Here is a 25,742-nt window from a genome sequence, read left to right as displayed (position 1 = left end):
AAAGTTGAAGGCTCGCGCGATCTGTGTGCGCATGCGCATCCCTACAGTTGCCCCCCCCCCCCCCTTTGGTTGTACTACGTGTTCTAACGTCTCTCTCACTCTCCATGTCTCTCTCTCTCCCTGTCATTTATTTGGCTTGACACATATAATAATAAATTGCGCAGTGATAAACAAGTACTCAGATCACATGTGCAATTATTATTTACTTATATTATTTTATAATTTGACTTTACATACTGCTGGGTGGTTTGTAAAGTTCACAGTAACTAGTATTATCATTATGATATATATATATATGATATATATATATATATATATATATATATATGAGAGAGAGAGAGAGAGAGAGAGAGATCTGATATAGATCAGTATCTGAATCTGTCTAATATCCCCCGAATGGATTGTTAATTTATAAATTCACCATATTCATAAACGGCTTAATAATAAATTCTATATTCTGTTACCACATTATTTGTGATCAGTGGGTTTGCAGGGTGGGTGCTGGGGGTCTTCAGGCTTTGGCCCCCACCCCTGCCACCAGAATATTTTTAAGCAAGTGTTTCTAACTTTAATTTGAATATTCAGTATCCCACCATCTGTCCCCCCCCCCCCCGCACACAAACAAAACACACAGTATAATTTAAACCCTCATTAAAGTGAATATTATTTATGCCATTTACACCATCAAACTTAGATTGCTAAGGATGAAGAACCTTTTGTTCTTTAAAGAACCATTTGTAATAGCTGAAGAACCATCCACAAAATAAAAAGGTTCTTTGACGTATGATGGTTCTTTAAAGAACCATGAAGACATCTGAAGAACCATTTAAGAACCATAATTTTTCTGAGTGCAGATAAAACTCCTCCAGTGGATGATTCTAACATTCATGGAGGCACTAAAAACAACAACCTCAAGACTGCATTTAATCTTTTATTAGTTTTACTTGACTTTAGTGATGGGTCGGTCGCAAACGAAATGGCTCTTGGAGCTTATGGCTCTTCTTTGACGTGAACGACGCGAGCCGGCTCCTTATCGTGAGCCGTGGGGTTTTTTTTTTTTCCTTTCTCTCACACTCTCTCTCTCGCACTTTTTTTCGCTTCACTCAGCATGCGAGCCTTGTGCTTTACGCTGGGCAGAGGGGGGAGGGGCGGTAGTTACACTCGGTAGCACAGGAACAGAGCGGGAGGGAGAGAGAAAGAGTGCCAGGGACAACAACGTCACATTAGAAAGGTATAGTAATCATCCACAACTATTTTCAGTTGGGGATGATAAAGGATTCAGAAAGTTTATTCATGCAGGTCCATATGACAGAGAATGTGCATCTTCTTTTTGTTTTCATATTTTAATTTATATTTAATTTGGTTTTGGTTTGCAGTGTTTTGTGTTGTTTCCCTTTAAATTTGTAAAAGGAAAAAGCTGAAAATTTAAATAGTTAAAAGTTGAAATGTGAATAGTTGATTTTTGTATTATATGATTTATTTATTACATTTTATGTGGAGTGAATAAAAGTATATTTACGGTGGCCCCTAGAGACAAAGCACATACAAAATCTGAAGCATGTAAAAACTCCAAAACACGTAAAAACTCCAAAACACGTAAAAACACATACAAACTCTGAAGCACGTAAAAACTCCAAAACACGAAAAAACACATACAAACTCCAAAACATGTAAAAACTCCAAAACACGTAAAAACACGTACAAACTCCGAAGCACATAAAAACTCAAAACATGTACAAAACACAACAGAAGTGCTCCAGGGTGTTAGGGGCAGTGTTGAGCTTTTGTTACCTAGTGGCTACACAAGCCAGCAAGTACCAACAACCGGATTTGGTGTGTGGTAGTAACAGGTAAATGAACATTTTTTAATTATTTGACTATATATTAATGCTTGTGTATAAATACACAAACAATACACATATGCTTTCATATGCTTTCAATTGTGTAATTTAAGTGATCTAGGTAGCTCTGTTTTGGAAGTTCAGTTCATGCTAGAAATGTGTTTTGGAGTTTGTACGTGCTTTGTCTCTAGGGGCCACCGCATATATTTATATATAAACATATACAAATCAAACCACTTTTTTTTACATTACTAATTCCTTTTGTGCATAATTTTATATTACTGTTAATAATAAATTAATTAAAGCAACAAAACAACCTGAAGAGCCGGTTCGGAGCCGAAAGAGCCGGCTCTTTTTAGTGAGCCGAGCAGAAAGAGCCGGTTCTCTAAAAAGAGCCGGAAATCCCATCACTACTTGACTTCTCTCTAATGTAAATGAGTCCAACCCCATTTTAATCACTCTCTGGATCTTGTTCTGACATGTGATATAGAAACAAATTTTTAATGGTACTCTTTGAAACCCCTGTTTTGTCTGATCATTCCTTAACAACATTTAAATGTAAGGCAATGGATTAGACAGCAGTGGGGAATAAATTTCATGACAGTAGATCTGGCTCAGGAGGCAGGTCATCTAATGATCAGAAAGTTCAATCACTGGCTGCTTCTGTTAATGCTATTATGAATGGGTGGATGAGACTTGCTGTATAAAGGACTGAGTGCTCGTATTTCAGAACTCGTAGTAGAAAAAGTGCTAAGTCTCAAACCAGAAATGCTTGACTACCTGATATAACTCACAAATGTGCATCTTAAAACAGAAAATAATGGGAGAACATGGTGTCTCACAAATTTAGAGGATCTTCATCTGAGGAACAAAGTAAAAACAACAACAACAAAGAACTTCAGGTTTCTTTTCAGCACAGTAGCCAGTTTAAGAAAGAGTCAGAGATAAACAACTCCTATAACCATAACTAGTAATGACTTAATGAATTTCTATATAAATACAATTTTATCCATTAGAGAAAAAAAATCATAACCATCCCACAGACATATCATTATGTACAGTAACCTCTTAAACTTTATTCTTTATTGATAAAATTCATAAAATACACTTAGACCTGGACCCTAATGCTCAATGTAGCCTTTCTGTCCTAACTCCCCCCCCCCCCCCCTTCTCACTTCCTCTCTGTTTTTCAACTTCCATCCTTAGCTGATATTGCTGATCTCATCCATAAATCAAAGCCTTCTACCTGCCAGCTCGATCCTATCCCCACTGTCCTCGTTAAAGCCTGCTTACTCCCTCTCCTTCCCCTCATATCTGCTATTATTCACTCTTCACTCACCACTGGAACTGTTCCTGCTTCCTTCTAAGTTGCTGCTATTACCCCAATCCTGAAAAAAACTGGTCTAGATCCCAACAACTTTAATAACTTTCGTCCTATCTCCAATCTACCATTTCTCTCAAAAATCCTTGAAAAAATAGTTGCTTCACAAGTCCATCTTCACCTAACTGATAATAACCTCTACGAACAGTTCCAGTCCGGCTTTCGTCCTTTACATAGCACTGAAACTGCTCTTATAAAAATAACAAACGACCTTCTTATAGCAGCTGATTCTGGTCTCCTCTCCATCCTTATTCTTCTTGACACCATCTCTCATCCCATTCTCCTTAGCAGATTAGCTTCTATTGGTCTCTCTCACACTCCACTAGCCTGGTTTAAATCATATCTATCTGATCGCACTCAGTTCATTCAATTAAAATCCTTCACTTCTCAACTTTCTCCTTTATCCACTGGCGTGCCCCAGGGATCTGTCCTCGGGCCCCTTCTCTTCATCATCTACCTTCTTCCACTCGGATATATTTTTCGTAAATATAATATTCAGTTCCACTGCTACGCCGATGACACCCAGCTCTATCTCTCTACCAAACCTGACTCTACTCTTCCTCCACCCTCCCTTATCCTCTGTCTAGCTGAACTCAATTCTTGGTTCTCCTCCAACTTTCTTAAACTCAACAGCAATAAATCGGAACTTCTTCTGGTTGGCACCAAACGACTGCTATCCAGAATTAACAATTTCTCTCTCACCATCAATAACTCGCTGGTCCCTATCTCTCCTTCTGTGAAAAGCTTGGGTGTCATTCTCGATAGCACATTATCCTTTAACTCGCATATCAATAATATTACACGTGCAGCATATTTCCAACTCCGTAACATTAATCGCCTCCGCCCCTTCCTCACACCTTACGCCACTGCCATTCTCATCCATAATCTTGTTATCTCTAGAATTGACTACTGCAACTCATTATTATTTGGCCTCACACAAAAATCTATCAACAAGCTCCAACGTGTCCAGAACTCTGCTGCCCATATTATTACTAGGACTTCTTCTACCCACCACATCTCCCCAATCCTGAAGCAACTTCACTGGCTCCCGGTCAAATTTCGCATCCATTTTAAAATAATTCTGTATACATTCAAGGCTATTCACGCTCTCTCTCCACCATACCTCTCTGACTTATTACAGATGAAGCTCCCATCCCGCTGCCTCAGATCTTCATCTTCTCTTTCTCTCTCTGTTCCCTCTGCTCGTCTGATCACAATGGGAGGGAGGGCCTTTAGTTGCTCTGCCCCTCGACTTTGGAATTCCCTACCCCCGGACCTCAGAAATATTAGCTCATTCTCTCTTTTTAAGTCCACCCTTAAAACTCATTTGTTTAAAATCGCTATTTAAATAAAATGTATTATTATTATTATTATTATTATTATTATTAAACTCTGGCTCTCTTCCACAGTGTATCTTTTGTCATGGCTCCCTCCCCTCACCTCCAATTTTTCTGTCTAGTGTTATAGGATCTTTACATTACAATATAAAGTGCAGCGACTGTTGTGATTTGGTACTAAATAAATAAAACCAAATTGAATTGTTCTTCTATGAATTTGAAATTTGAAATAAAGAAAAACTGAAAAAACCTTATTGAGTGAAGAGGAAGTAAAGGGCAACCCTAATCCAAGAGCTCTTCTGACATCACTGACATTGGAATTGATGGTAGTGTATCGATCCTGTATTCAAACAGCTTCAGAACATACCACCCACTCACTGCTGGCACCCGTTCAGCAGCTGGCAAGGCATTTAGTCAAAAGTTAAACTGCGCTCATCTTCTTTCTTGTTGCCAATAGACATCTAAGGCCAAACGTTACTGTGTTCTCCCATTCGGTGCCAATAAACTCACTCTTTATGATGTCAGGGAGTCTGGAGTTAAAATTAATGCTACTAATCTGTTAAAGTTTTGCTTTCTAGAGTCATGATCAGCCTGGTTTGTAGTTTAAGTTTCAACAAGTTTCAACTTGAATCCAAGATTCACACATGTATTTTTGAACATGTATTCCTTTTTAAACTACATTTTGTTCAGACACTTATAGCACTTGACTAATACTACTGATAAATGTTGGTCTACTTTAAGAATAATATAATAATTTTCACTGACTTGAGACACAAACATAATTAAAAACAACTATCTTTAACATCTCTTTGGTGACCGTCTGACCAGTCCGTATTGGTTTCATCAGTGTCCTGTTAGTTTCTAGTGAATTTATTGCCCTGTGTTCCCCTTGTCACCCTGTTTTCTATCTTATTCACCTCCCCGTGGTTCCCTGTGTGGTTGCCTCCAATGTAGGGGTGGGCGATAGAAACGATATACGATAGAAACGATATAAATTTGGCCAACGATAGAGATTTTGATTATACCGCTCTTTCGCGATAGCGCATGTTGATGATGTCATCAAGCTGCGCCTGTTTTGGTCGAAAGCCTCGCAGCGGCTACAACCATTAATCATCTGCAAATTATGCCTGGCGACAGTCATAGCAAAGAGATGAAGCACTTTTGAAATATGGGGAAAGCCAAAAACTGCACTTCCTCCACTTCCGTAACATTGATTCATTAATGTTGAATTCTCTCGCAGCTGCTCTGTTCCCATGTTGTTGCAGTATATTAATAATAGTTAATAATAACTAACCTTGTATTGTGGATGAATAATCTCAGTTGTTCTCCTGACTGAAGTTTGGCCCGTGTATAGCATCCTGCTATGCGATTGCATTTGTCCTTGCCCACCAGAATCCCTCATGTTAACTTTTATCAAGTGTAAACAAAGTTGGCGTTCATCCTCCAGCTTCACTGTGCTAATGTTATGCTAACATAGCTGTGTCGCTAGCAATCACAAAGCACAACATTATATACCAGGTAGTCCAACTTCAGTAACCCTGCAAACGTCACTGCTGTTTAGTTTTCTGTCTTCATTTATGTTGGAAGTGGTCGCAGAGCTGTACGTTTTACTTAGTTTCAAAAATCTCTTTTGCAGTTTTTCACTTTTTCCTTTTGTTTCCTGTGTTTGTTCCTGCTGCTTTTATTGGAAGCAAGCTCCTCTGCAGAAAGAAACGCAATGTAGGACACATGTAGCTTTGGAAGATGGGTGCAACACTGACTGTCCAGCTCAGCTCAAAATTCAGTGTTTAGACATTTTTCTAGCTCTCCCATCTTCTTCTTCTTCATCCTCCTCCTCCCTTGGTCTCCTCCTCGAACCGCCTGGTACTGGGTTGGGGGGCAATAGCACAGGAGCATCCTGGCCATTGTCTCCATTGTCATCACTGTCATCTGTGTCACTATCAGGAACACTTTCAGTGTCGCTCTCAGATCCCTCATCTTCCCACCACCTCATTTCGTCAATAATTGGATCTTCTTCTGCTCCATTATTGCACAAGGGTCGTTCTATTTCTAGAGGTGGATTTCTTTCTGTGTAATCTCCTGCTCCCATCTCTGCTCCATTAATGACCAATGGTCGTTCTATTTATTGGGGTGGATTTCTTTCTATGTTATCTCCTACTCCCATCTCTGCTCCATTGTTGACCAAGGGTCGTTCTATTTGTTGGGGTAGATTTCTTTCAATGCGATCGCCTACTCCCATCTCTGCTCTATAATTTTCCCAGGGTCCTGCTATTTCCTAGGGAGGATTTATTTCGATGCCTCCTACCGGAACATCAACTGCCTCCTCTTGTTGTGGCAGTTGATTATCAACTAAACCACGGAACTGATTGATTTCAATCCAGGGGAACATCCTGTGAACTGCTCTAAGATTTCCCTGTTGCAGCAGTGCCAAAACCAGCTCATTGACTGCTAGTCCTACACCAACATGGTTTTGTTCACCATCGTCATGGTTTTGTGAGCCGTCTCCTCTATCCATTTTTTGAAAACAGTCTGCTTTAATAGACTGGAGGAAACTGGTCGGTACAGCTGTCAAACGTTAGCTGATTGGTATAAAACTTTTAAAATGTCCTTGAAAAAGAGTTTAAATCTCTTTAGCAAATTGTTTAAAAACAGGGAGCAAATGTGAACTAATCGCAACTGATTGCTGTGAGGAACACTGCGAACTTACGGCTATTTGAGGATTTTCAGAGATTAAAGTCAAGACTTTGATTGGTTGAGCTTTGATCTGACTTTTGTGACGTCATCGAATTTGGTTCATTCTGATGACGTCAACGTTCTGCTGATGAAAAAATGTCGCCGGTGACTGAAACTTTTACAGGTGAAGCATTTCCCACAAAGCCTTGAATGAATTATAGTGACAGAAAGGGGACACAAGATGGCGCCATTTTTCACGTAGTAATTTGCGCCTCGGCGACGTCGTTATTTTTCAAAAAAAGAAAGAAAGAAAGAAAGAAACAGCAACAACTACTAAACAGAATTTTTGCACGTTCATTGCACATTTGTGGGAATGTTTAAATATTTACTTTTTATTAATTACTTTTCATTTTATCTTTATTTTTAAATTCACCATGGCAATGCGCATGCGCATATTTTCCTGCACGCAACGGGCTTTGGAGTTGACGTAACGCCGCAATGCATTGTGGGAGCACCATATTGACAAGCCACGAATCAAAACAAACACACTGTAGCTCAAAATGAAAAGGACGGTGTAAACGGTGTAGGTTGTGTCCAGATGCAAAGAGATGGTACTTGCAAAAAATAGCGTGCATCAGAAATGTGGACCCGTATGAAAGTGGAGTAGGCAGTGGAGTAGAAACCCTGAAGACCAAACCGCTATTGACTTAGTATGATGATCTGGGAACAACACCAACACGACGATATCAGATCGTGCGTTGGCAGTGAGACTACAGGCCCTTTATCATCAACGGGCCTCCATTGGAGAGGGTGCCGTCTTTCAAGTATCTTGGTGTCCACATCTCATCAGACCTGATATAGTCTGCCTAGTCCAAAAATGCTAGGAAGAGCCTGTACCATCTCCGACAATTGAGGAAGTTCAGGGTCTCTCCAGGGACGTTCTCTTCAGGGCTGTGGAGAGCATCCTCACACAGAATATCACATCCTGGTATGGGAATAGCTGTGTTTAGGACCAAAAAGCTCTTCAGAGAGTGATCCATGCGGCAGAATGGTGCTACAGGACATTTACACCAGGAAGTGTTGGTCCAGAGCAGTTCAGATATTAAAGGACCTGTCCCATCTCAGTAACGAACTGTTTCAACTTCTGCAATCACGCAGAAGGTTCCGCATTATCAGCCCAGCCAGACACACCCCTTAATTCTGTGAAGAGATTAGCCCATGTTTACAGTAGGCTAACAGGGCAGTGTGTAGAGGTGTTTTGACTAGAGGTGTCTTCACAGGAGGCTCCACTGAAGAGTTTTAAACTAGTGCTGTTTTGTGACGATACTCTACGGTCAACATTTGATCAGGTGATGCAAATTGATGGTCAAATGGTGGCATTTCCACATTTTGTAATAATTAGGGACAGATTATATCAAGAGAGGCATAATATTCACACATAGGAAGAGCACACCCAGTTGTTGGTGCAGCTTTCAGGAAATTATTTTTCATGCTCGTTATAACCCGATGGCTGGTCATATGGGATATGATAAAACTTCAGGGTGGGCATGCACAGCCCTGGAGATCATGGTGTATCACAGGGTATACATGCCTCTTTTAATTGCCTGAGCATGAAATTGTTAAGAAGAAATTGGCTGCTATCCTGGTGATGGTTGTGATAGAAAAGTCACAAAGTGCCTGGTGTAGCCCTATAGCTCTTGTGGTGAAGAAAGATTGGTCTATACAGTTCTGTGTGAAGTGAATGTGGTGTCACAGTATGACGCTTATCCTATGACCTGGGTTGACAAGCTCCTGGACCGATTGGGCACTGGTCAGTTTTTCATGGTGCTGGATTAACCAAGGGCCACTGGCAGATTTGGCAGGCGCAAACCACCAAACATTTGGTGTAAACCACAGAGGGTCAAACCTCTGTGGCAGCCATTTGTCTTGTCGGTAAAGAGGAACCCAACTCTCAAATGCAGCTGCAGCTCTTTTGAGGATGTGAGCTGGCAAGAGTAGGAGTTTGGCTGGTCAACCATTTGCAGAAATTTAAAGTAATTAGAGAAGTGTGAAATGACCTTTAAAATGTGTATGTGTATAGATACACATTTTGATAACCGATTCATAATGTTAGGATTATTTGTGAAAACTAATCTTCATTTTTCTTTTCCCTTTCTGGAAGGATTATATTATAGGCAGGTTTGAAACTCAGGGAAATTCAGGAGAATTTTCTCCAAGCCATCCCACTGTTCGTCAGGTCCAGCCACAACCTCAGACAAAACTGGCTTCATCCCTAGGACAAAGCTCCCAAACACAAGTAAAATAACATAGTGAATCCTCCGACTTCTACATTGGAGAAACCAAACAGCCACTTTATAAACACATGGCACAACACAGAGGAGCCACCTCCACAGGACAAGACTCAACTATACATCTGCACAAAAAGGATAAAGGTGACTCTTTCAAGGATGCCAATGTTCACATTTGGGACAGAGATGACAGATGGTTTGAAAGAGGAGTGAAAGAAGCCATCTATATCCACTGTGAACAACCATCTTTGAACAGAGGGGGTGGCTTACGACACCAACTGTCTGCCATGTTCAATCTAGTTTTGAGATTCCTCCCGAGGCACCTTAATGCTGATTCAAATCTTGTGTCACTTGATCCTGATAGGTCACATGATCGGGTGAAGCAATGTCTCACAATTGTTTCACCCGAAACCTCTGCTGAAGCACACGATCAATAGTGAGTCAACGATCCTCTTAATTAACAACTCCCCCTAGGGTTGTGAATATAAACAATAGGTTTTTTTTTACAGTAATTACATAAACAAACAGGGACTCTCCACCATTTGGTCTTAGAACTGAAGTGTCATCTTCTCAGTTGAGAGGCGACACGTAAACTTACAGAAGTCCATTTGCTTTCTTTCCAAGCTCCTTAGACTATGAGTAGGGTTGTTGACAAGAAAATGCAAGCTTCCCCCACCCCTTCTGCTTCCTGCTTGCAGAGCTGTCCCTGTTGGCCTGAATAGTGTGGAAGCTTTCAACAGATGGATTGTCATTGGGAATATCCTTGTGATTCACTGAATCAGTGAAACACATCAGGCTGATATGCCTTCTGACTCCAGGCTAGCGCTATACCTCCTCCTGGGCAGCATCAGGGCAATCAGCTGATCCCTGGAGTAAACAAAGCATATGACATGTAGCTGCTGGGCCGGAATCCCATCCCTCAATCAAAGTTTTTTTGGTGTATTAAGAGTTTTTTCATGTGCTATGTGCAGAGGTGGTTTTTTTTCTGTTCTCAAACAGATCTCCCTGTTGGAGCTCAGTCTGGGGGAAGGGGGTTCCTTATCTTTCCTCATGTGGTGCATTTTCCATTGTTATACCTCTCTGACCTGTCTTCCCCATGTGATGTTTTGTGTAATGTATGTATGGTCGGAGGGTAAGATGGCGCCGCCATTGTGTGCAATAGGTTGGCAGCCTTATGAAATTTCCCCTATGGGACTAATAAAGGTATATAGAGGTAAAGGTAAAGGTAACAAATGCGTGCAACAAGGTGAACAAAAGCTCTCTCAACCCACATGTTTGACAGTGTCATTTAAACAATATTTGATATATAAAGCTATATGAACTAGGGCTGAACGATTATGGAAAATAATCTAACTGCGATTTTTTGCCCCAATATTGCGATTGCGATGCGATATGCGATTATTTTTTAAGGTCTTTGTCTTCTGTATTATTAAACAAAGACAAGCAATACATCATATAGTATGGCCAATACTATATTACATTAATTTTAAACTGTTCTTTCCTGGAAGACAGACCTCTGTTATGATGACATGAGGTGATGCATGAATTGATGACTGACATTTTTATTTAACTTCTTCAATCACAACAGTATATTTGAACATACACAATAGTTTATTTTTAGCTTACAAACATCTGAGCATAAAGTGCTGACAAGGAACCCTGGTGTAAACATTAAAATGAAAGTCAGTACAATGTGCAGATTGCAGAAATATACATAAAAAAAATCAGTGGCTTTACCACACTCAGTTTTTCAACATCTGTGAACTACTAGACAGTCATTCAATTAAAAAATAATATTAAATAAATAAAACTAATAAATAAAAAATACACACATCTTACTGATCTCTGCAGTCAGTAACATTACACATAAAGTGCAAACATAATAGCAATTGTATAAACACACACACAAACACGCCTTTAAAGTTTAAAGGCGTGAAATTGGACGGTCTAGCCTTCTGATTAGCGTCACCGCTGTCTCGGTGGAGTTTAATAAACTCGGCCGTCTGCTTCTTGCTATCTAAAATATAACCAGACACTGGTGTAAATTCTCGACTGTCTCATACTTCTGTTTAATAAGTTTTCTGTTTGACGTTTAGTCAGCTGTGTGAAAACCAAGGAGGAACCCACCCGGGGGATTAATAAAGTTTTATTTCATCTAATCTAATAACTTTAATCTCAGCCAAACCGATTTACTCACGAACAAACAAAACACTGAAAAAAGCCCAACAATAACATTTTTAGGTTGTCTAAGTGACTTATATATTACGTTTAACCCGAGCAGCGAAACTCCGCGGTGATCTGAAAATGATGTGCCGGGAGTTGTGCCGTCCTCGGCCGCATCAGTAACCCTCGAGCTCCCGGCTAGCTGTCGAGCTGGTGGGTAGCAGACGCCTCTGAAAACGTCGAAGCACTTTTGCAAATATGGGATATCTTGATAAACCGAGCAGATATTTGATGTTTACACAACTACTTTCTCGCCTGAAAATATGTTAAAAGTTTATTTTGTGACCCAGAAAGATTAGTATGAGTAATTTTAAAACTTAGTAGCGGCCGCCATTGCTGGAAACTGGAGTTTGGCTGGGCCGCGCTATGAATTCTGGGATATGGTAGTAATTTGGACAGCCTTCGGCGCGTCGCTGTGACGTAATCGGTCTACAAATGCGGCCTCAGGAGGATGCAGCCCATGAATTTGGACATGTCCAGAGTATAATCGCAGCCTTTGCGGTTAGAAAATTGCACTTGATCATGTCGCGATATTATCGCAAATGCGATATATCGTTCAGCCCTAATATGAACACAGAGAAGTAGCCATATCAACTATTTAATTTCAAGCTTTTCATGAACTGAAACACAATATATAAGGCGAAGAGTTTGCATAATTCTGTTAGCACACATTTCAATAAATCTCTGCACCTATTTCCCATTTTACTAGCAAAATATTAAAGAAGAGGGGTGGCTAAAGACTTCTGCATATAACTTCTGGTTCTATCAGAATATTTTGGTAACCTACAATAATAGAGCTTCCTCTACAGCAAATGTTTGCAAATTGCCATATTCTGGTCTTCAAAGACTTCATAGGGCAGATTTGAACAATAAATAAGAATTTTCAATGAGGAACAGCTTTATCAAGCTTTATCTTGTTTCAGCCCACAGCATCTCAAGCATGGTGCAGTGCCACCCACTACCCAGCTGACTGGTTAATGTGTCTGAGAAGGTGTTTGAGCTCCAGAGTTTGAAATAAACAATGTCAAATCTTCATTCTCTGACTACACATTGTCTGTTCTGACATGCTGATGTGTTTTTAAATGTCCTTCCTTTGCACTGATGATGAAGGCTAAAATCAGAATGAATTTTCTTTTTTCTTCATCATGAATAAATCAAAAGTTACTCACATTGACTTTTCCTCTCCAGCTCCTGAGTCTTCTTGGTTTTGGCCATGTAATAGGAAGGGCTTGGTGGAGGTAATGATAATGGCAAATGAGAACTTTTATGTGACAGTGCTCAGTCATCATTACTGAAACTGAAATATTATTTTACAAATATAACATATTAGCATCAATGTGGCAACTACAGATTTGAACACCCTTCATTTGCTTTAATAAGTATAAACTGTGATGCCATGTGGAAATAGAAAAATAACTTTTAAACTACCATTGGTGTGTCTGTTACTTCTATGAGTTGTCGTTAAACACAATGCTTCAATAAGGAGATCATGCCATTCTCAACATTTAAGGCAGTCTGAGTTCAATGCGGGTCAATGACTGACAGACATGCAATGAAATCAGAGACCAAAGTTCTCTGCTTGTGTCACTGTCCAAGGATGTAAAATCATGGTAACAGTGATATGTAACCATGGTAACCCAAGAAAATAAATTTCAGTTAGGAATGTTCAATTCAAATAAATTTTATTTATATAGAGTCAAATCACAACGACGGGTGTTTTATATTGTAAGATAAATACTCTACAGTAAAACATAGAAAACTACTGGATCTTACGGTGGCTGGGAAGTGCAAAGCGCAACAAATTAAAAAACGGCCACAAATTAAAAATCCACAACAAATTAAAAAACGGCAACAAATTAAAAATCCACAACAAATAAAAAAACGGCAACAAATTAAAAATCCACAACAAATTAAAAAACCGCAACAAATTAAAAAACGGCAACAAATTAAAAAACCACAACAAATTAAAAAAACGCAACAAATTAAAAATCCACAACAAATTAAAAAACCGCAACAAATTAAAAAACCGCAACAAATTAAAAATCCACAACAAATTAAAAAACCGCAACAAATTAAAAATCCACAACAAATTAAAAAACCGCAACAAATTAAAAATCCACAACAAATTAAAAATCCACAACAAATTAAAAAACCGCAACAAATTAAAAAACCTCAACAAATTAAAAATCCACAACAAATTAAAAAACCGCAACAAATTAAAAATCCACAACAAATTAAAAAACCGCAACAAATTAAAAATCCACAACAAATTAAAAAACCGCAACAAATTAAAAAACCGCAACAAATTAAAAATCCACAACAAATTAAAAAACCGCAACAAATTAAAAATCCTTGACGGAAAGGGATTGTCTGAAATACCGGAAGTGGAGAGTGATGTCACGAGAGGGGGCGTGGCCAGGATTTTTGGTTGAGGCGCCATGTTTCTGGGCCGAACAAAGCGCTAGCGAAAGAGGAGCGAAAGTACACGGATAACACCAGCTATGGTTCGTACTTGCTGTGCAGTCGGTTGTAAAGTTAGATCGCACGACCGGCAAGGGAATAAGGTTGAAAATGGTTTATCTTTTCATTCTTTCCCCACCTGGAAGCAACATGAGGCAGCTCATGTATCGGATGTTACCAAAAGAAGGCGTCTAGTCTGGATAGCAGCTGTGAGACCAGCTGATATCCAGTTCTCTTCCTTCTCCAAATATCTGTTGGTGTGCTCCAGACATTTTCATTCCGGTAAGTTATAGATATGTTCATATCACTCTTTATCGGTCTTTTAAGTCTGACATCACTAGCCATGTCTTGGCTCAAACTCCCAAGAGCACCTGCAGGTCCATAAATCACACGATCACTGTGGCATCACTGAGTGTTGAAAAACTATCTAAAGTCTTTCATCTGTAATAAAATGATCAGCGTTCTGCTCTACCATGTGTAACAATTGAGTTTATCATCCAGGCATCCATGAAAACGAAATTAGCAGGAAGTTAGCTCGCTAGATTCCATCTAAATACAATATAGCATGTCCTAACTGAGGGATTTTGGAAACAAAGTCAAACGTACAGCTCTGCTATCACTTCCAACATAAATGAAGACAGAAAACTAAACAGCAGTGACGTTTGTAGGGTACTGAAGTTTGGCTAGCTGGTGTAAAACGATGTGCTACGTGACCGTTAGCGACACAGCTATGTTAGCATAATATAAACACTAACTTTTTCCACTTCATAAAAGTTATCGTGAGGATTCTCGGTGGTCAGGAACAACGGTGCTTCGTGTCCATCCCGTGTAGATGTTAGTGAAACTGTTGGGAAGACAACATGAACATTTTATTTATACTGTATAATCTGCAGATTCTGACAGAAATCTGCATATCCTTTGAAGCACCGCTCCTCTCTAAAATTGCAATAAGGATAATTATTAGGCCATATGTAAATAACAAAATAACTTAAAGCAAAGTCTGAAACAAGTCTTTATATTTAAGGGCCATCAGTCAAACAATACTGTTTGGTCTGGGTCTAAACAGAGCGTGTTGTGTGTGACATCTGCTTTTGCATATGTGGGCCACTTTGAGGGTTCACAAAGGAGCACGTTTGCTGTCACATTTTATTTGTAGTGTGAACAAGCAGACAAAAAAATCGGAATTGAGCATTAAGACCTGCAGTGTGAACGTAGCCATAGTGAGTTCAGTGCATTGATGTGACATTGTCCTGAAGGATTTAGTTATTCTCAGTGGTTAAAGAAATTGCAATTATTTATTTATATTTATTAGAAATAATCCTAATTACATATCTTGCTTCCGTGTTTGTCCTTTGTCACAAAAATACATTTTTTACTATAATACATTGATTAATGACCTGCAGAATCTCCTTATCATATTACGTGTCCATAATTGTCACCTAAAGTCAAACTTTATGCTTTCTCCATAAAGTGATTACATACTTTAGTTTCATTTTCTGAAGTCAGGTTTCTGAAAGAGAACAGGCAGATTTGGAATATAACATGCAGCGTTCTATAGATGGATACATAAAAAAAATGGAAAATTACATGTATGTGCTAACTTTCTAAACACTTTGTTACATTTATGATAAATGGATTTGAAAGTAGATAAAACACATTTATGTTGGCCTTAGCTCATTAGAGTCTATGTCTTTAAATTAACTAGTAACTTGTATGTTTCAGGTACTGCACTCTCAAAGACTGAATGAACCAGCATTGCAGCCATGGGTCATTGTGAGCATCACAGGGAAGGTTGAAGCCGCCCACTGCACCTGTATGGCCGGAGTCGTGGAGACCTGCAGCCATGTCGCTGTTCTTCTTTTTAAAGTAGAAGCAACAATGCGGATCTGTGGCACAAGGGCTGTTACAGATGAACCTGCATACTGGGTTTTGCTGGGTAATATGACCAAGATACAGCCAGAGGTTGGCCATAAGATAGACTTCTCCTCTTCAGCTGCCCAAAAACGGCTCTGGATCAAAACATAAACAGACCATCCGTATTGAAAGGTATAAGGAGCCGTCCTCAAAAAAGAAAAATCCCACCTGCTACTGTGGAGGAGTTGTCACTGCTATTGGATACTTTGCTGGAGCACAGTAAAGCTGTGGGTTGTGGGAATGACCCATAATGTTTTATATAAGGGTCTAGATTTATGCCTGAAGTGCACTGCCATGTAAATAATTTGCATTTACTGAATATGTACTGACTGAGTACCACTGTTCAAAAGTTCAATAAAGAAACAAACTAATTTTTGCCTCTTTTTTATTATAGAACATCACATCAGTTACAATGTAGAATCCATGTCATTTATAGTTTATAAAAGACAAAATGTTTACACAAAATCATGACAGCATTTACACGATATCACCCACTACTAACACTACTTAATTTACTATCAATTACTTCAATTTATCTTCTGAAAAGTTACCGCTATTTATACAGCACAAGACTTAAGAATATTTAACAGGAGCAAGTTTCATTTTCCCCTGGTTTTACTACCACACTGTTCATCAAAACGGCAGCAAACCTTCACCATCTTATCCAGAAGGGTCACCTCTTCACCCTCACATGGAAGAAGTAATCTGATTGGCATGGTGGTATGTTTGAAGCAGGTCCCTTGTGTAGCGCTGGAACCCAGTCACGATGTTTCATCCATTTCATTGGCTGGTCTGCTGCAATAATGCCAAATAATTAGCAAGTCTATAAATAGCACGTAGTTCTGCAAAATCACTCATTAGGATGTTTTTTTTTTCTAATTTGCTATGACCTCAGAGTGCATCGAAAAGAAAACTAATAGGCTATCTGGTCTTTAAGTGATGGTGTGACAAATCCTGCTTCCAGGCCTGAAGTAGTCTGCGTTTAATATGGGTTTTGTGTTGTTAACATGTTTAATGTTTTGTATTGTCTTCTATTTAATCTCAAAAAACTCCTAAAAACAGTAAGTGATCACTGTTGGCCTCCCACTGCTTCTATCACCACTAATCATTTGAAAGCTCAGTTTTTAAAACCTTACGATGTAGCTACAGCCCAGCCCATGCAGCAGTATATGAATGACTAATCCTATTCATCCTTGTGGATGGATTATCTCAGTTGTTCTCCTGGCTGAAGTTTGGTCCGTTTACAGCATCCTGCCACCAGCATTTGTTCCTGACCACCGAGAATCCTCACGATAACTTTTATGAAGTGGAAAAAGTTAGTGTTTATATTATGCTAACATAGCTGTGTCGCTAACGGTCACGTAGCACATCGTTTTACACCAGCTAGCCAAACTTCAGTACCCTACAAACGTCACTGCTGTTTAGTTTTCTGTCTTCATTTATGTTGGAAGTGATAGCAGAGCTGTACGTTTGACTTTGTTTCCAAAATCCCTCAGTTAGGACATGCTATATTGTATTTAGATGGAATCTAGCGAGCTAACTTCCTGCTAATTTCGTTTTCATGGATGCCTGGATGATAAACTCAATTGTTACACATGGTAGAGCAGAACGCTGATCATTTTATTACAGATGAAAGACTTTAGATAGTTTTTCAACACTCAGTGATGCCACAGTGATCGTGTGATTTATGGACCTGCAGGTGCTCTTGGGAGTTTGAGCCAAGACATGGCTAGTGATGTCAGACTTAAAAGACCGATAAAGAGTGATATGAACATATCTATAACTTACCGGAATGAAAATGTCTGGAGCACACCAACAGATATTTGGAGAAGGAAGAGAACTGGATATCAGCTGGTCTCACAGCTGCTATCCAGACTAGACGCCTTCTTTTGGTAACATCCGATACATGAGCTGCCTCATGTTGCTTCCAGGTGGGGAAAGAATGAAAAGATAAACCATTTTCAACCTTATTCCCTTGCCGGTCGTGCGATCTAACTTTACAACCGACTGCACAGCAAGTACGAACCATAGCTGGTGTTATCCGTGTACTTTCGCTCCTCTTTCGCTAGCGCTTTGTTCGGCCCAGAAACATGGCGCCTCAACCAAAAATCCTGGCCACGCCCCCTCTCGTGACATCACTCTCCACTTCCGGTATTTCAGACAATCCCTTTCCGTCAAGGATTTTTAATTTGTTGCGGTTTTTTAATTTGTTGTGGATTTTTAATTTGTTGCGGTTTTTTAATTTGTTGTGGATTTTTAATTTGTTGCGGTTTTTTAATTTGTTGTGGATTTTTAATTTGTTGCGGTTTTTTAATTTGTTGTGGATTTTTAATTTGTTGTGGTTTTTTAATTTGTTGCGGTTTTTTAATTTGTTGTGGATTTTTAATTTGTTGCGGTTTTTTAATTTGTTGCGGTTTTTTAATTTGTTGCGGTTTTTAAATTTGTTGCGGTTTTTTAATTTGTTGTGGATTTTTAATTTGTTGCGGTTTTTTAATTTGTTGTGGATTTTTAATTTGTTGTGGTTTTTTAATTTGTTGCGGTTTTTTAATTTGTTGTGGATTTTTAATTTGTTGTGGATTTTTAATTTGTTGCGGTTTTTTAATTTGTTGTGGATTTTTAATTTGTTGCGGTTTTTTAATTTGTTGCAGTTTTTTAATTTGTTGTGGATTTTTAATTTGTTGCGTTTTTTTAATTTGTTGTGGATTTTTAATTTGTTGCCGTTTTTTAATTTGTTGCAGTTGTTTAATTTGTTGTGGATTTTTAATTTGTTGCCGTTTTTTAATTTGTTGTGGATTTTTAATTTGTTGCCGTTTTTTAATTTGTTGCGCTTTGCACTTCCCAGCCACCGTAGGATCTACTGGGGTGAGGGACAAAAGGCACGCTGTGGATCAGAGACAGATACTGTACAGTATTATGAAGTCTTTAAGATGGGGTCTATTACTTAAGACGTTGTATGTGAGGAGAAGAATTTTAAAGATGACTCTTTACCACAGAGCCAAAGATAAGAAGGCAAATCTTTTGCTAATGGAGGTTTTGCTTCTGTTTTGTTTCTTCTTTTTTAGCATGTGAAATCATCATTCATCATTCTGCATATACCATGCTAGTATTACAGGTAAAATTTAATGCTTAGCACCCAATTACTCAAACTTGCCAGTGCACTACAATAAAATTATATACCACTATCATTACATACCAAGTTTCTAAGTTGAAGATATTTATAGAAACATTTATTGTTAAGTTTGTACTTGCCTGTCTGAGTATATGAGGAAATCTTGATTTTCCATTTCCACCACTACTTCCATTTCCATTTCTATTTTCTTCTAGACCTTCCTCTAAAGGTTTCCCACCTAGGACCTGCTGTTGTTTGTCATTTCTTGATCTCAAAGAATAAATCCATTTGTCTCCCCAAGTATTCTACAAATTCACATCCACGAGCGCATATTTCGCAGGACGCATCTAGCTCTGAGCTCGGCCAGCAGCCAAGCTTCCACAGCTTCAAGTGGGAATACTCAGGTTTGCCTCACACACACACACACACACACACACACACACACACACGTACACTCCAGTCTCAGCGCCACTGTTCTGTGAGGTGATTTTTCTGAGCCTTCTTCTCTGCCTCTCTGTGCTCCTGTTCCCAGGTGACGGGGGCTAGGGCCCGGTGTTGCCGGTGCAATGTCCCTTCAGGGGGTTGCTCTGTCATGGTCTTGGGTTAGGTTAGGATACTTAGGTTCAATATTCTAATTCTCTCTGCTCATCTCACAGGAGACAAAAGCAAGGACTACATATCTCTTCTTCATCTAACTTGTCACCCTTTCTCCCCCCTCTCTTTCTGGTTGCCACATGGTTTAAGATGACATCTGGCCTCACCCACTATGACATCCAGTCACCGTGTTAACATCTAATTAACCAATGTCCAGCCACCCCTTATCATCCTTTCTTTATCTCACTTTTCCAAGTAAGGGCTTTTAAAGTTTAAACTTTGTTATTAAATCATGTAATTACATTTTCTTCTTTTCTATTTTGTACTTAACATAACTCCATTATGTATGAACATTCAATCATGACCATACCACACTTAATGTTTCATTCAGTTGCAATCTCACTTAATTTAAATTTCTCATCAGGTCATTATTAGATGAACATCCTTTGTTGTCATAATCCCTTTTAATCCAGTTATATAGAAATACTTTTTTTGTTTTTTACTTTTTCTCTTTTACAGTTTTTTCTGAATTGCTAAAACACTAAATCCCATTGTAAAAACTAAACTGCCAACTATAAAAACTCTTTCATCAAATCAATCCCACAGATGCCAAAATCTTAAACACTATTCATCTGGTTAGGACACCATTTGCAACTCTGAATCTCTCATTTACCAAAACTCTAAACACATTCTCAAACACAAAACACATTTAGCAATGTGGTGCACATATACCCAGAATGGTGCACACAGGCCACAGAAGTTAAACACAACTAACACACTGTTTTCATCATGAACACACAACCAGTCAAAATTGAAAACACATGTTGCAACCTCTTCTTCTGCTTTTTGCTAGATTGAATACAGCTTCATCCACAAAGATGCATTCATGAGGTCTAACCATTGAGTCAAGCTAAAAGATTCTCTGTACACAACAAACTAATTTTAGTTCTGTAAATGAAATAGTATGATGTATACATGTGCTATGTATACTTATAATTACAGATTTTGCCCGTTGCTTGAACACTATAAACCCATGCTTAGACTAAAGTAACACAACTTGAAGCTTGTGTCACCATACCTCAAACACATGTACCCATACCTTAAACAAAAGCGCTGCTTTGCACCCTAGTTGCAATTATGCAACACACATGGTCCTGCATACTACACTCTATTTCATACATAAGACACTTCGTTCACAAAATGAAATTTCAGGGTGCCATTTGGAAAACACATGTATCCAAAATACAAAACACATCGGGTAATTGCAACCACTCAAATACACACCTGAAGGCACTTACTTGCAAAACTGAACAACAATTAGCCAACTACAAAAAGCCCTCAGTTTAGCCAATTCAAGAACTTTGCAAGCATGGATGGAGGGAGAGCAAGAGGAGGAGGAGGTCGAAGAGGCCATGCACAGACCCATATTTCTAATGATATAAGAGCAACTTTGGTGGACCATGTCATCAACCATGGCCTGACTATGAGGGAAGCTGGGCAGAGAGTCCACCCACATCTAAGCCGCTTCACAGTGGCATCTGTAATAAGAACATTCCGACTAGAAAGCAGGTCTGTCTTCACCTCTCTAGTTTCTACTCTACTCAGATGGTTTTTATAGCACTGTTCTACAGGTATATAACCATATCAAGTGTACAGCGTATTGCAGGGTGCTAATGCTCTTTTTGCAGCCAAAGTGGTAGTTTCTGTGAAACATACCATGATTACTTATATTGAAGTACAGTGTTGTACAGTGGATGATACAATATATACAGTAAAGTACTGTAAGACAAATAAGCAAAGCGATGACAATATGTGGTTGTATTTCTCTAGAATGACTCGAAGACCTTCTGGGGCAGGACTAGAGATGGCACGATACCACTTTTTTATGTCCAATACCGATATCATAAATTTGGATATCTGCCAATACAATATGAATCCGATATAGTGTTTTTTAATCAACAAAACTGTTTTTTAAATATCTTGCTGCATTTTGTATAAGTTCATACTCAAGTTTAAAACAACAACTACACTAAAGCTATTCTGTTATACCTGTATGCAAAAAAAAATATTTCATAGTTCAGCAACACTGATCAATCTAATAAACTTAAACCTACACCATCCTCCCTATTCTGGTATTTTAAAGAGTACTTAGCATAAATATTAAGCAACCTAACTAATAGGGTTCCAACTCCCAGCAACAAAAATAAATAAATAAAAAATAGGGAACCACCCCTCACGCTCCACCTCATGATGCTTACAGTTTTTTCTGATTGCTTAAGCACATTTTTTGTAACTATTGGCTAATTTTGCAAAACTCTTCACACAAATAAGAAAACCTGTCACCCAATAATCAAAACATTGTAGTTCTCTTGCAAAAGCAAACACAGCTAGATTAACTCTTCACACCTTCGTAAAAATGGTGTTTCCGTATCAAACAGTACACACAAGCCATCATCTACTAAGCACACAATGCGCCAACTGCACACTGATGGTATGAATACAAAACACTTTTAGTTTTGCAAACTCAGTGAGTGGTTTTGCTATAAGTCTGAATAGTTTTAGAGATTGTGCTACAGGAATCACAGTTATCAGAATCAGAATCAGAATACTTTATTGATCCCTGGGGGAAATTATTTAAGGGTTAGGGTTTAAGCATTCAGAAAAAACTGTAATCGACGTAATCAACCTTAATTTGATGCAGTGTGAAAAAAAATGCACAGAAATCAATTATTTTTCAAGAAATATTAAATAGATTCAACATCTTTCTTCAACAAAATTGCAGACTGCACAGATGGTACCTTCCCAAAGGAAAAAGTACTATAGCTTACTAGGGTATATATATTAGACTTACAGTTTTTTACAGTCGCTAACAAGCGCCTACCCATACTTCAGATACTTTTTCTAAACTCTTAACACAGACCCACACCTACAAAACACAATTGGCCAAATGGATAATATCCTTCCCAAAAATACACTTTGTTAAATATATACTAACTCCTCATTTCAAAATTAGAACACATCGTTCTCTGCACACACTAACTGTACAAAAACACTATAAATCTGACTCAAAATGAAATTAGTCTGTCAAAGAATAACACTTGTTTTCACTTCACAAGGTACATGCAGTCAATCAAAGTACACCAGGTTTCAAAATACTGGCTATTATTGACATTACAAAAACTGCATAGACTTTTATGTTTCAGTTTCACAGGTATTTGCATGCGAAACATGCAATCCACCATATTGACACCAGAAATGTCTTGGTTGGTAACTGTATGTCCACATGTACAGTAATGTTCACATTCAAAAGCATTCCAGTAAAAAGCAAACAAGTTTTTGTTTCTTTACTGTTTACCACAGGAGGTACAGTAGAAACACGGTATGATAGGACAGAGAAAGTTTTACAGTATTGCTTACAGTGAACAAAATATCCATGAAACACACAAGAGCATTCTGAACAAAAAAACAACAGCAAAAAGCCAAGATAAAAAGGGGGGGAGGGGGAGGGGGGCTAAAAAAAGGCAAAAGATTTGCATCTAATCTCTGCGATCTTCAGGGTTAGGCCACATGTTTTCATCAACATCACATCTGATGTTATCCAAGTCGATGCACCTGGGATAAAACCGCCTGGTATGTCGGATCCACCGACATATCATTGCAGAAGCAGAGGTTTTTATACTGTATCTAAGGTTTGGAATATTGTTTTTGCTATTGTGGGATGTTGTGTGTTAACATTCGTAGATACTACAAGATAAGTCCATAGTTTTGTTGGGAGGTATAACTTGTCTGTTAAGAAAATGTAAGCATTGTGGAAATGTGTTCACTGACTGCATATTGGGTGAACACGACATGAAATGTGTGAATGGTATGGCCACAACAGACCGATGCTGTGCTAATTGTGTTTAGAGTTTTGCAAATGTGACAACTGTTTGGACAAACGCTTGTTAGCGACTGTAAAAAACTGTAATAGTCACTATATACTGTAATTGACTTCTATTCATTTTACATCAAATTAAAACTTTGGGTGTCAGATAATTGTTCATTAAAAGCTCGACATTTTAAATGAGAATAAGAAAGAAAAGTATGTCTTTGTGCCCCCTTTTCCCTGTTAATGCCCTATCGGCCCCCCTGGCTAAACTTTGCTAGATCCGCCCCTGCACAGTTACAGCCGTCAGCTGTAGAAAAAGATCCTCAAGTAGAAAGTAATATTAAATAAATTCTAACAACAGCTTATCAAGCTTAAACGTGCTGCTGTTGTTTATCCACTGGTTTCCTCTTTCTGGTGCAAAGTGGGCCAAAAACAAACAAGAGAGACGGACTCGAGACAGAAAAGCCGATCAGCTGATCATTAAGCAGTTTCATGATTGAAGTAGCAGCAAGAAGAGGCAGTCGCTTGTTAAGCTTAACGCAGGAATGCTTTACAAACATTCAGAGATGGACTTACACACTTGCTTTACTTCTCTCGGGGATAACTTTGTCGGAGATGAAATGCCGGGTTGCTAGCGAAGCTCCACATGCTATCCAGACCACCGACAGGTCCCGCATGCCACAGCCGCTCTATCACGTGATGCATACTGCTCTGACGTGCTAACGTTCTGAGGTGAGTTACGGCGTGTTGCAAGTTTTGTGAGGTGCTTTCATGATATTTAATGGATCGGATTACATTTTTTATTTTTCTCCGATATCCGATCCAGTAATTTAGGTCAGTATCGGACCGATACCGATACGTAATATCGGATCGGTCCATCTCTAGGCAGGACGCCAACGCCTGTTCACACAACAGCAGGAACTTGCCGTTGTGGACCTAGTGAAGGCAGACAATGCCATCCGTCTCCACCAGCTACGAAAGCAAATACTTGCAGACAGGCGAGTGTTCAACAACATAAACCATGTGAGCATCACCACCATCAGACGCATCTTGGAAAAACTCAGCATCACCATGAAGCAGCTGTACAGAGTCCCATTTGAGAGGAACAGTGACGGGGTCAAAGGACTTCGAGCTGAATATGTACGGGTACGTGTAACTGTCCTTTACATGGACAATACAGTATTGGTGAAATCCAGTAGCAGCTGAATATGTACCATATCAGTACCACATGGATCCATCCTGAGAGCTACACAGGTACCTGTGTGATGGGTGAGGGTTCTGTATGTGTAGCACTGTAGTGCAGTAATATGTTCTCTTTGTTTTACAGAGAATCTTGGCCATGGATGGAGCTGCACAGCCTCATGAATTCATTTTCATTGATGAAACTGGATTCGACCTGTGTAAAACAAGATGACGGGTCGTAATGTAATTGGACAAAGGGCAATTGTGCACGTCCCAGGGCAGCGCGGGGGAAATATCACATTGTGTGCCGCCATAAGCCTTCGAGGGCTTCTGCATCATCATGCAAAACTAGGTCCATACAATAGCCAACATATACTCACATTTCTAGATGCTCTCCATGATATAGTTGTACAGAACAGATCAGCCCAGGTTTGTGGTGATATGGGATCATGTCAGTTTCCATCGGGCTGCTCTGGTCCAGGCCTGGTTCTCCAACCACAGCCAACTTGAAGTGGTATACTTGCACCCTTACTCACCATTTTTAAACCCTATAGAGTAATTTTTTTCGGCTTGGAGATGGCGTGTATATGACCGCCAACCACATGCCCGCATGCCTCTTCTGCAGGCAATGGAACAGGCCTGCGGCGACATTCAGGTGACAGCAATCCATGGATGGTTTCAACATGCAAGAGGATATTTTCCCCGGTGCCCAGCGGGGAATTATCTGAATTCATGGTACTGCAATGTACAATATTGAGTAGGCCTATTTGCTTTTTTGGTTGTTTGAAAATGTGTCTCCTGTCTAAGCATGGGTTTATAGTGTTCAAGCAACGGGCAAAAACTGTAATGGAAATCCTGTTTGAAAACACTGG

The 25,742-nt window shown here is 39.2% G+C and overlaps 3 long non-coding RNA genes across 3 annotated transcripts; 2 read left to right on the top strand and 1 right to left on the bottom strand.

The window, feature by feature from the left end:
- The first annotated feature begins 340 nt into the window (after positions 1-340).
- On the top strand, positions 341-21,403 carry LOC309707038. The gene is made up of 3 exons (XR_014276885.1): positions 341-1,231; positions 19,180-19,229; positions 19,442-21,403. It is a non-coding gene; the product is annotated as an uncharacterized lncRNA (long non-coding RNA).
- LOC309707039 lies at positions 13,833-16,488 on the top strand. Its single transcript, XR_014276886.1, has 2 exons — positions 13,833-14,485; positions 15,926-16,488. It is a non-coding gene; the product is annotated as an uncharacterized lncRNA (long non-coding RNA).
- On the bottom strand, positions 16,486-18,459 carry LOC309707034. Its single transcript, XR_014276881.1, has 2 exons — positions 17,906-18,459; positions 16,486-16,912 (listed from the first exon to the last, which is right to left on the bottom strand). It is a non-coding gene; the product is annotated as an uncharacterized lncRNA (long non-coding RNA).
- Positions 21,404-25,742: the final 4,339 nt, after the last annotated feature.

Source organism: Aulonocara stuartgranti (genome assembly GCF_965226115.1).
Source record: "Aulonocara stuartgranti genome assembly, chromosome: 5".
Taxonomy (NCBI): domain Eukaryota; kingdom Metazoa; phylum Chordata; class Actinopteri; order Cichliformes; family Cichlidae; genus Aulonocara; species Aulonocara stuartgranti.
The sequence above is the reverse complement of the archived record's forward strand: the minus strand, read 5'-3'. Positions and strand labels throughout refer to the sequence as shown.